This window comes from Myotis lucifugus, unplaced genomic scaffold, assembly GCF_000147115.1.
Source record: "Myotis lucifugus unplaced genomic scaffold, Myoluc2.0 scaffold_11, whole genome shotgun sequence".
NCBI classification, from domain to species: Eukaryota; Metazoa; Chordata; class Mammalia; order Chiroptera; family Vespertilionidae; genus Myotis; species Myotis lucifugus.
In genome coordinates this window covers 4,091,067-4,103,396 of record NW_005871059.1, presented here as the reverse complement: position 1 = coordinate 4,103,396, position 12,330 = coordinate 4,091,067, and the positions used below count along the sequence as shown (strand labels likewise).

General features: G+C 41.6%; 1 protein-coding gene across 13 annotated transcripts in view; it reads left to right on the top strand.

Annotated features, from left to right (window-relative positions):
* SASH1 (SAM and SH3 domain containing 1) overlaps positions 1-12,330 on the top strand; it is a 290,860-nt gene that overhangs the window by 175,198 nt on the left and 103,332 nt on the right. The window lies entirely within an intron of this gene.

Here is a 12,330-nt window from a genome sequence, read left to right as displayed (position 1 = left end):
AACCATTGCCCTTTCGCAATAGTTGACGTGCTGGGCCAAGGTGAACTAACTTGTGGTTCCACATAGACACACACACATAGTCCATTCTCTCTGTGGGGTTTTAGTTTTGTTTACCGACTGCTCTTTTGTTATTTGCTGCAGTAAGCAGCTGTGTGGGACACAGGTTTCCTGGACCTTAGAGCTCCCTGAATATTCAAGACAAGAAGGAAAGCAAAGCTGCCCCCACCTTGGTGCCTGGGGGAAAGGTGTTCCCAGGAAGTACTGGCGTGTCCCAGGCCCATTAGATACTCAGGAGGCAAACTTCCTGAATTCTTATTCTCATTATCCACAGGATAAGAATGTGATCTGTGTCACAGATTGTCTCTGTGTTTAAATATTCAACTGCGAAAGCCCAAATTGTTGCTTTGAAGGGAATTGTTTTTTGTTTCATTGCATTTTGCCTGAACTGACATGATTCGCTCGCTTTGGGCTACTGTTGATTCGCAGATTGCAATCAGAAACAGTGGGCATCAGATGGGAGTCTGAACTACATTCTGCTGTGGGATTCACACACTCGATGTCAAAATACACTGAGGCATTATGTCTTCAGCCAGATGGTAATACAGTTCTCTGCTCTGGCTCCTCTCAGACAAAGTCCCGTTTGTAGTCAAATGGCCAGTCCCAATTTAGTCAGCATTTTTTTGTACATTGCACCCGTCAACATGGACATAAACAGGTCTCTTGGCTGCCAGATTCGACCTTGGCATCATCCCATCCTCCTCATAATTAAGAAGGCTTTTATTATATTTACTATCAATTTAGGTGTGCTTCTGTCCTCTTCAACTTAGAGACCTTTGTATGCTGTACAGCGATGGAAATGAACAGATTAGATGTGTTATGTGTGACATAATCGTCTAGAGTTGAGAGGTCTTCATCAGTTGAACCAAATATGGTTCAACAACATTAGCTTCTTTTTCTGTTTTTGCTCCTGAGCATGTAGAAATGACGGATTTGTGTGTGTTTGTGCTTATAAAACACAGTATGCCTGGGGGATTAAAAACCAAAATAGCATCCTGCTTAAAATCCAAATGCTTGCCAGAAAGGGGGAAAAGTCTGAGCTTTGTAGTAGTTTTCATTTACATACAACAGGGAGAATTCCTAAATGTTAATCAAATGGACAGTAACTGGGGAGAAAAGCCAAGGAATTGAAGTTTAAGAAAGGCCTCTTTGATGGCAGATTCTGGGCTTGGCCAGGGCTTGGCCTGGGAAAGGAGTGTGTCCATTTTTAGAATCGGCACCTTTCAGAGTTGAATGAAGCCCAGGTCAGGTGCCTTTTTGGAGCCCTGGAATAGTAAAACCATGTTACCAAAATGTCAAGCCGCCTCACTAAGCATTCTTAACAGTGTAATTTATTTGTGCTAATCACAGGCTAATTATGGGCTATTTAAACGTGTCAGTTGGTAGTAGACTAGCAGTGGTCCGCGGACCACTGGTGGTCCGTGAGGTCCGAAAGGTTGGCGACCACTGGACTAGAGGCCTGTCTGGCCTTGACATGAGACAAACATGTAAAGGAGTGTGATGTATGCTTGTTATTTTCAGGCAATTAAGAGTGGGTTTCGGCTGCTGTACCTATAATGTCATTTGACGATAATGTCAAAGGTTTAAACTTGAGGCTCTTGGTGAAGACTGAGTGGCCCAGGCCAAGGTGTCCACCTGTCCTCAAAGCCTGGCTTGGGGATGGGGAGGTTAGGCGTCTGGCATGGGATTAGGCAGAGGCATGCAGGGTCCAGACAGGAAGTCACTGGGAGCAGGGCTGTAAGCCCTTGCTGGTGTGCTGCACATAGCTGACCTTGGCCTCCTGACCTACATATAGGTCCATATTTTGGACATGACCCTCAGCACAGCTCCTGTGCACTAAAATGACCAAGGACAGAAAGAACTGAGTCCCAGAACACCAAATATATCGACTGGAGCTTTCCCTGGCCACCTTTTGTTAGATCATTATATCCATTTCAGAAGTGTTTTTTACTTTGGAGCTGCCTTTTTGTTCAGTTTGGAAGCTTTGAGAATTTTATTTTAAATAGAAGAGAGCAAGATGGTAAATTTGTTCAATACAACGTTGGTTCCATTATACTTATTCTGGCTTTTCCATCATTCTGTATCTGGGAGGACACAAATTAACTAAGTTGGTGACTGGAAAAGATATCTCAATAACCTCAGAGCACAGCCATTGTTTTCCCCCTAATGTTTCACTGTATTACTGTAGAGCAAGGGTGGGAACGTCTGGCCCGTGGGCAGTGTGAGGCCCACAAAATCATTTGGTCTGGCCCTGCCAAGGCATTAGGGGTGAGTTAATGAAATGCTTGACCAAATAATTTTTAAGTTGATAATTTTGTATGGTCCTCAAATAATGTTATAAACATCCAAATGGCCCTTGGCAGAAAAAAGGTTCCCCACCCCTGCTGTAGAGCATCAGGATCTAGCCCCCTTCTCCCTTCTTGACATGTCAACCTGAGTGGGAGAAGTGGAGGCTCAGTTTATCAACTGTAGCAGTGGTGTTCAAGTTCAGTTCAGGCCTAATCTCCATCTCTGGTTACTCTGAAGCTTGTGCATAAATCCTTTCTGCATTTATTTAGAATATGAAGATGTTTGAAATTTTTGCCACAGCAATGCCATCCATCTCATGGGCCTCAGCAGAAGCTGATGGAATTTAATCAGCAATAAATCAAGGGCAAGTCCAAACCAGACTGGGAGCACGTCATGAATATTCGAGAACATCTGGATGTGTTTGTGGGAGTGTATGTTGTTTCTCTAACGCGTGCCGTACGACAGCAGAGACGTGCTTCTTAACAAAGATACTGAGAGGTAGACAGATTTCCAGCTGTGATTTCAAAGGGAATTTTGGTTTGTATGGGAATGTTCTTTCTCCCTGGACTGTGGGTTACGCTTCTTGCAAGATAGTCCTTAGATCGCTTGTATCTTTTGGAATCTGGTTTGGTATTCTACCTGAATTCCTCATCACAGTCAGTCACTCAAGAAGAGTGAACCTTTCTGTCTAAAGGAGAATGTTAACTTGAGGAGAAATGTACTGTTTTGTATTTTTGATGAATCTCTTAAATACCAGTGATATTACGGTAATTACCAATCTGCATCACTGACCACCCGTTATCTGCCTCACTACCTCAAGTGCTGCCAATAACTAAAAAGGAAGGTAAAGAATGAGGAGGCCATAATAATAACAGTGCTGATAATGACCAATAATGACATTTTTAAAATACATTGGAGTTTATGAGGCATCCAAATTGACCTTATTTAGTTCTTTTAATAACCCTGTGAGGTGGGTATGAATAAATCTTACGATTTCGGTTGGCCAGAGTCAGAAACTAATGCTCCTAAAGGGAGGCACATAATCGGGCGGGGAAGACCTGGCTGCATCGCCCACCTGCCTGGAGGTTCACTTGTCAGATGGCGATGACAGTGGCTTCTTCATCAGGTTGTTGTAAAGGTTAAATAAGATTAGGTTTGTAGAACACATTGCAGCGTTCCTGGGTAACAATAATAAATATTATTGTTATTTATAGTAGAAAAAAGTAATAAGCATAAAATAGGACTTGTTAAAAGTAAAATAAAGAGTTGGTATGAGAGAGGATTTGAAACAAGTAGGACAATGCCAAATCTCTGAATCCCCCCAGACCACCCACTAACTTTGCATTTTACTCTCAGGAGATTCTTCAATCCCCCCCACCTCTGCCCCACTTTCACCCGCTTCCCCATAAATCTTGTTTCACAGATTTGTTTATGTGTTAGGTAATCCTGTATAATAAAAGGCTAATATGCAAATTGTCCCCTCTACTGGGAGTTCCACCGGGAGTTCGACCAGGGGGCAGGGCCGACCCACCAACCACCCATGGCTCTCCTTCGGCCCCCCTACCCCAATCAGGGAGGGCCAGCCGGACCGCACTGGTGCAGGAATTCATGCACCGAGCCTCTAGTATAATATAAAAGTGTAATATTATAAGGCATAGTATAATATAAAATTGTACTGTACAAATTACAGTGATACACTCATTATAAAAAATTGAGAAAAATACCCCACAAAATTATTTAAAATAGAAGTCTAAAGTCTCCTAATACCCACTTATGAAGGGTAACAGTTCTAAAGAGTTGGGTTTTAAATAACTTTCTGGACTTCCACATTTTGTATCCATTCTCTCTAAATGACTTCATCTCTTTTTTCTCCCTTTGCATCTAACTCACATACAAGCATGTGTGATGTCTTACTTTTCTGGCAGATTGGAAGCAGTAAATTAAGAGAGTTGCCTGGTTGCTAGAGGTAGTCATCTGATAGTGGCAAGAAATGTTAGCAAAGGAAGAGACAGAGACTAGAGGGGATAAATGGTGGTGGGAAAAATGAAATGAAATCAAAGCAACACAACAACTCAAGCTAAGAAAAATAAATGGGGGAACTGAAAAGTTCAACAGCCTGGATTATTGAGAATTGGGGCAAGCGACTTTGTCCATTCTGTGGGCAATCTTGAATTTAAGAGAATCTGTTAAAGCACATCCTCTACTTTGTGGTAGAAGACAGGGGATAATAGGCATTAGAGGTATTTCCTCAATAAGACAAGAAAGAACCAAGGGGAAAGTAAATACAGTAAAGTAATAAAATAACTAAATAGAGTAAAAGAAAACATCTTACTGCCTTACCTGTGGCCTTTTCTTGAAAACTAATTTCCTTTAACAGAATAACCTATTAGAGGATTATTGTTTTATAGTTTTAGTGTGTGTATTCTGTAAAAACTATTTTAGAAACAGCTAAATGATGGCATGTGGTATTCTTCTTGAAAATCAATGCCGGGAACTGATAAAATCAGCAAAGTATAAACAGCACTTACGATTTGTGTGTGTATGTGTGTGTTTCAGTAACTTAGTGTCATGGGGAACTTATCAGTAATAGAAAACATGAGCCTCCTTTCAGGAAGCATGTGTTGCAATAGAACAAGACAGCCAAGGATAAGATTATATCAGTCACATTCGTAAGTGGGTGACACAGATCTGCTGACAGCAAATTCTAGCTCACCGTCAGTTCACGTGGACATACATTAAGCATTGGGACAATAGAAGAGGTAAAAAATGAAGATGTGTTGGTTGGAAAGCTTAGGTGAACTGGTCTGGAAGAGCAGGTCCCTTGGGTTGGGGTCAGGACTCTCCAACGTAGTATCAAGTGTAAGACTAAATAAGGTTTGTGAGTAATTGGGACAAGACCTTGTATGATTGCTCAGCTTATTCTGTGCCATAAACTGGACCAACAGAAGTAAACAGCCAGGGTTTAGATGAATTTAACAGGGCTGGACCTCTGCAGAGCATTTACTAGTATAGTTAGAATGACAATGCCAACTATAGTAACAACCAGGATCATGTATTTTTTCCCAAGTAGATATTGTCTTTTAATTAAATACCATGGCTAATTGTGTTCTTTTAAAAAAATATGTTTTTATTGACCTTTAGAGAGAAAGGGAGAGGGATAGAGAGATAGAAACACCAATGACAGAGAAACATCATCATGTGCTGTGCCCACGTAACACAGACTTGAGGACAGGACAGAGGGAAGGATGGCTGGAGAACAGGCCAGAAGTGCATGCTTCTCAGAGCTGGGTTCCGGCCACCCGGCCTGACCTGAGAAGGTGCACATTTTGCATGTAAACCCGAATTTCAGTCAGATGTTTGCTTCTTTCTTTTCACTGGAATTGTCACCATCTGAACCTCAAAGAATACCTCTGGAGGATTTCATTAGGAGGCCCAGTGTCGATATTGCTGCTACGAGTGAAATCTGTTTCTGAACCACAGTAGATAAAAAAAAAAAGTTATAAATAAACACAGTTGGCATATTTTGTTTTATAGTAATGTTTGCGAAATTGAAAATAGAACAAGGTCCTATCCATTAGCACCCAGCAGAGAGGCCGCCAACTTCTGCGTATCACCTTCTAGGACAGTGGTTCTCAACTTTCCTAATGCCGCGACCCTTTAATACAGTTCCTCATGTTGTGGTGACCCCAACCATAAATTTATTTTAGTTCCTACTTCATAACTAATTTTGCTATTGTTATGAATTGTAATGTAAATATGTGATATGCAGGATATACTTTCATTGTTACAAATTGAACATAATTAAAGCATAGTGATTAATCACAAAAACAATATGTAATTATTTATGTGTTTTCCGATGGTCTTAGGCGACCCCTGTGAAAGGGTCGTTCGATTCCCAAAGGGGTCGTGACCCACAGGTTGGCGACCCACAGGTTGAGAACCGCTGCTCTAGGACAACTTGATCCCCAGTAAGGGGCATGCAGGAGGAAAAGAAAGAAAGAAAGAAAAAGAAATTTAATATCTAAGTGATTTCAGAATTGTCTTTAAAAACTGCAGTCTATATTTAAAGCCAAACAATAGATGATTTCTTGTGCCTTTTAAGGAAGAACTGTTGGAGGCAGTCACAAAACGTGTCAAATGACCAAGTCCGTTACTTGGAGAGTCACTTTCACTACAGACCATACTGAACACACACTTAGCTTGACATGAATACTCATACTTCCCCATCAAGAAGTTGCCTCTAGAAAATTCCTGGTGTGTGTCAGTTGGGTTGAATACAACTATGGTAGAGTAACAGTGAGTTTAGAGAGCATTTGTAGAGGGATCCTGATGAGTACTCACCACGAGAAACTGCTGAATATAGGTGGATGTATTTAAAAATACATATATTTTTATTGATTTCAGAGAAGAAGGGAGAGGGAGAGAGAGATAGAAACATCAACGATGAGAGAGAATCACCAATCGGCTGCCTCCTGCACGCCCCACACTGGGGATTGAGCCTGCAACCGGGCATGTGGCCTGACCAGGAATTCCCTCTGGTTCATAGGTCGATGCTCAACCACTGAGCCACGCCAGCTTGGCTCGGTGGGTGTATTTATGTTACAAGAAAAAGGAAATGTGGGCATCAGTGCCCATGGTTATCTCTTTAATGGTTGCACATTCAGATCACAAGTTATTTATAATCTAGACTTGATTTTTATTTTAGAAAGTTCTTAACGTTCTCAATCGGTTTCTTAAAACAGGAGCCATACCTTTCCATAGACCTACCAACCATGTTACCAGTATGACATTTTCTCTCTGGGACAATGTTAACTGTGAGTTGCACATAAAGTCACGTTGCATAGTGAACAGAAACCTCATGAGGTAATAAACAGCCAGGTTGCATTGGAGGTAATTAAGTGTTCCGTCTACAATGGACGGCTATGAGGAGGACCTCACAAACTAATGTAACACACTGTGGTGGCACAAGCTTTGCCCACCACACATCCACGACACAGGCATAGAAATTGCCTCCCAGGTCTGTATTTTTACTTAAGCAATTTCATGAATTTTAGCTAAATTTAAAACTGTGATTTAGGCAATCCCTAAGGTTTGATTGAGTACTTTAGTAAGTGTGCTGGGGTTCAACAGACAAAATTTCTTTCCACAAAACTAAACTCAAGAAATTATTAGAGGACATCATTTTTAACAATCTTTTTTCCTTATTTTTCTATTACAGTTGACATACAATAGTATATTAGTTTCAGGTGTCCACCTGTTAGACATTATAAAACTTATTAAGTGATCATCCTGAAAAATCTCATACCCATCTGATACCATACCTAGTTATTGGAAGACATGATTTTCTGTAATTCAGCATTATGCAGTTATGGTCAGTCAACATTTATACAGCCTGACCACATGCAAAGCTGTATCTAAAACTGTATGGAATACAAACTATGGGATAAAAAATGTCACCTGGGTTTTTAGTGATTTTCTATGTAAAAATGTTGAGGTTAATATGGAGCTTGAAAGCTCCTTAAAATTTCCTGTTGTTTGCAACTTATCCGCCATAATGGGGATATTTGTTGAAGCTTCTACCCAAGCTAAGTTCTTGGTGGATTTTTCAATTCTTAATCTTCATTTTGATATAATTCATGTTGCATAATTCCTTCATGGCCTGCAGCTAGACTACATATACGTTGATACTATGACTCGTTGTGACTTGTTCAGGTGTTAAAGAAGCATATATGTGCCTGACTCACCATATTTCAAGATGTTTAAGAGGGTTGCGTTTTTGCAAGTAAGGGGATCATTTTGGCTAGATTGTGCCTTAGGGATTGAGAAAAATCAGAGTTCACTTAAGAAATGCTGAACAAGCACCCAGTGTTTGTTTTTCACATACATTTCAATCTGTATCTCACGCTCTCCTGGCAATAGTAGCAGGTATCCACTTAGGTGCTGGGACTTTCAGATGAGGATTCTTTAATGCATTAGTTGTACCTAAAGCATTCATGAATGAAAGGAAAAGTGTTGCTTAAAAATGATGTAAAATGATACAATGAAGTATTTATTGTTTGTTTTTTAAATTTATAATTTGTGCCAGAGTTACTAGCCCAAAGCCTAGATTATTATATAGAGGGAAACAATCACAGGAAAATTATTGTTATTATTGGGGGGGGGGGTGGAGAGGAGACATTTCTTAAAGCAACTCAATGATTCTGAATAATTCTCAGGTTTTAATAATGAGACTCTAATGGGAAATATTTATCATTTTGGAAACTGTGAACCTGGCATGTATATGGACTCCTTATCAAATCCACAAAATGTTACTGTAATTTTAGTAAGTTGAGCTACTTGAGTATTAGTTTGATCATGTTTGGGGGTTCAAGGGAGCTTGGTACAGTTCAGTTTCAATTGAATTAGATTAAGTAACTTGCAGAGTAGGTTGTACCGGTGTTGTCATAACTTGTGAATGCCAGTTTCATAGTTTGCCATTGTTTTGTGGTTAAAAGGAAATTTATGGAAGTTTCTGATTAGGAGAATGACACAAGAATGATTTGCTTGGGAAGTTTGATTTATTAGAAGCGAGATTGATTATTTGGGAGGAGAAAGAGCAGTTAGAAAGCCCTTGCTGCAGTCCAGCAAGATGAAAGGTAACAAAACCCTGAGCAAAGATTGAGGTGTAGAAATGGGAGTGAGGAAACTGATGCAAGAAACATGCGTTGGAGGAGTTTAGAACTTGATCAAATCTGGGAAGGGACAGGGATAAGGGAAGATGCTGGAAGTGGGCGAGGCTGTTAACAGAAGAGAGAGAGGGGGCTGGGTAGGGGGACGGTTAGGAGCTCACTTTATAAGGTGTAGAGATTGAGCTTCTGTCCCGACCTTCTTGTCGGACTGCACAGCCAGGGGCTCCAGAATGGTTGCCTCTGATTAGAGAAGCACCTGGAGGTTCTGTCCGGGTAGCTCAGTTGGTTGGAGCCTCATCCCGACATGCCTAGTCAATTGTCAGCACGGGGAAGAATATTACTGTTTGGACATTGGATAGTTTTGACCAAGGCTTTTCTCTAAGGGCCCCCTTGTTATGTCATGCCCCTGGTTATGTCATGCCCTGGAGGAAAAAGCAATACTTGAAGAAAAGTATTAATTTTTAGGAAATATAGTACTGGGCAGTTGAGAGAGAGAGAGAGAGAGAGAGAGAGAGAGAGAGAGAGAGAGAGAATGGTTTAAATCAAGGAGGATCACTGTTCAGGGTTGACGAAGTCATCTGGTATTTTCAGCATTGTTATCTCCACAAGGTTAGACACTAGATAATAAGGCAAGTGGGTTTGAGAACATGCCAGCATTTGGCCCTGCAAACTTCTAGAACTTAAAAGTTGATCGCAATCTCCTGAGAGTCAGCAGGACACACGTCACCGCAGAGCCATCTTGATGGTGTATTCATTATGGAAGGGAAAGCCCAGGCGGAAAGGAGGTGAACTCCAGCGTCTCTGTCCTTGGAGGAATACAACAATTTGGGGAACTACCCGCAAACCTCTTAGCCATAGGCAATCCAATAAACCCACCTACTCCGTTAGAGGGTTCCCTTTGGCAAAAGGAGGCATTCGTAAAAGAGGGAGTGAGGGACCTACTCTCACTCATTAAAAATAAACCTCTTGTTTTTCCTGCTGCCAGAAAAGCTTTGTGTCTTTTATAGTCCAGGGAGATAAAGGTGATCCCACGCTTAAACCTACACCAGTCAAGGCACTTGGCTTAACTGACCAAGCAAGTCTAGCCAGGGCACTGGTGTTGGTATTTGCAGGTTCCAGGGCATCCCACATGTCTCCTCAGTGTGCCCTTGGCTGTGCCACCAGCACTGTGACTCACTCTCCTACCTGGAAATGACATCGGGTCAGACAAGATGCCATCCGTTCCCTCTTCTCCCCCTTGAATTACTTATTTTCAAAAGAATCCAAACAAAGCAAGCTCTTTGAGTTTCCCTGAAAACTTGGCATTGAGTACAACTAGTTTTGTTTTAGATGTCCTGTGTATCCTATTCACTAATTCCCACCAGTTGTATGCTCTTTTTGAGGTATGCTCAATGAAAAAATAATGGGTTTACTACAGTCCGCAAAAGGAAACACTCTAGGTTTTGCTCAACTGGTAGATAGATTTTAAAAATAGCTCTTGAATTTTGCAAGTGGAATGCCATGTGTGAGCCCCCGGGACAACATGTGTGCTATATGTCACAAAGCCCATCACAAGTGTTACCTAATTACACTGCCCAGTCGCTGACAGGTGGCAGGCTCCTCAGTGGCTTGTAGGAAGAGGGAGCTACTGTGTGTTTACCACCAGCTCAGAACAGCGTCTTTGTGTTTTGGGGTTGTGATGCCTCAAGAGGGAATGAGTCTTCATTGGTTTGCAGTTGAAGTAGTTAGAGAACCCAAGACCTTCCTTGAGACATTGGTAAGTATTAAGCGAGATTCATTACCACCCTTAGCAACTTCAGATTTTTGCCAGACAAGACCAGTGATTGCTAGTAGGATCAGAAATATGCAGGGGAGACCAGAACTTGGATATATGCCCTCCCCACTGGGGTGGCCTCATGGCAGGGATTGATTGGAGAGGCTTCAGGTCTTCAGTTAGGAAGTTCATTTTGGCAAGCAATAGGTGATGGGAGTGCTCAAGCAGAGTAGTGGGGTAAGGGCAGCACGTGGAACATGAGAGCAGCCGGTATTGGCATGTCTCCATTGTTAGGTCTGTGAGCAGGTGGAAGGGACTCAGTCACTTGGCTGACCTGTACTGGGAGAAGACCAGTTATCAGAACAAAGCCTTAGAAGGAAGAAAATGGCAAAGCAAAACACTTGGGTACAGGCTAAGGAGTAGGGAAGGAGGACAGGGACTTAGAAGCTAAAGGTGGCTCTGTCGTCAGCATATGGGCACTGACCAGATGGCCAGAAGATGTTAGCGTGACAATTAAGAGTATGTACACCTGCATGAATATAGACTCTGCACCTTCTAGCATGCGGTCTTGGCAAGATACGTAATCTCTTTGTGCCTCAGTCTTCTCGTTGGTAAAATGGAAATAGTAAAATTCCCTATCTCATAAGGTTTTTGAGGAGATTAAATGTCAAGTGCCTGGCATGGTATGTGGCACTAAGTGGCACTTGATAAATATTGGCAATGATGGCAGCCAGGGAAGTGAAGAAGAAGATGATGATGATGGTTATAATCATGTTGGTGATAATTATATTGATGAAGATAATTAGAGTACTGCAGAAGTGCTTGCCCCTCAAGACAGAATTGGCCCTGGGTCATGTACTCAATTTATAGGTGGAGACCAATGACTGGCAGCAGGTAGAGAAGTGGGATTCAGGGTGCGAACTAGCCTTGGTGTGTTTATGGGGTATACCGACCAGTTTGTTGCTGCTCTTTCTGTTGTTATTTGATAACACCTTGGTGTGGGTAGCTGAATCAGTTCATCAAGTCCATTTTTAAAATGTGTACCATTTGAATGTAATTATTTAAGAGAGGATTTTTAAGAAAATAATGATTTGCTTTTATGTATTCCTAAACCACGCTGTTCAGTTTTCCCCTTGGTTGCCTACAAGGACAGATGGCAGTCTGTGTGATCCTTAACAAAACCCTTGATACATGTGGCGGAAGATATATATAGAGAGTTTAATCCAGCTTCTGTCCTTCCTTGAACTTGTTTCTGTAATTGTTTTGCTTTGCTGCTCAACACACTGTCTAATGCTTTATGGATTAAATGATACAATGTCAATACCTTGGGATTAAAAATACAATAGAAATGTTGTCCGGCCGGAGAGGCTCAGTTGGGTATTGTCCTGTGCCCCAAAAGGTTGCCAGTTGGATTCCAGGTGAGGGCACATACCTGGGTTGCAGGTTTGATCCTGGTCAGAGCACCTATGTTTCCTTCTCTCTTGGATATCTCTCTCCTTCCCTCCCTCCTTCCTCTCTAAGCATGTCCTCAGGTGAGGATTAAAATAAATGAAATGTAAAAGC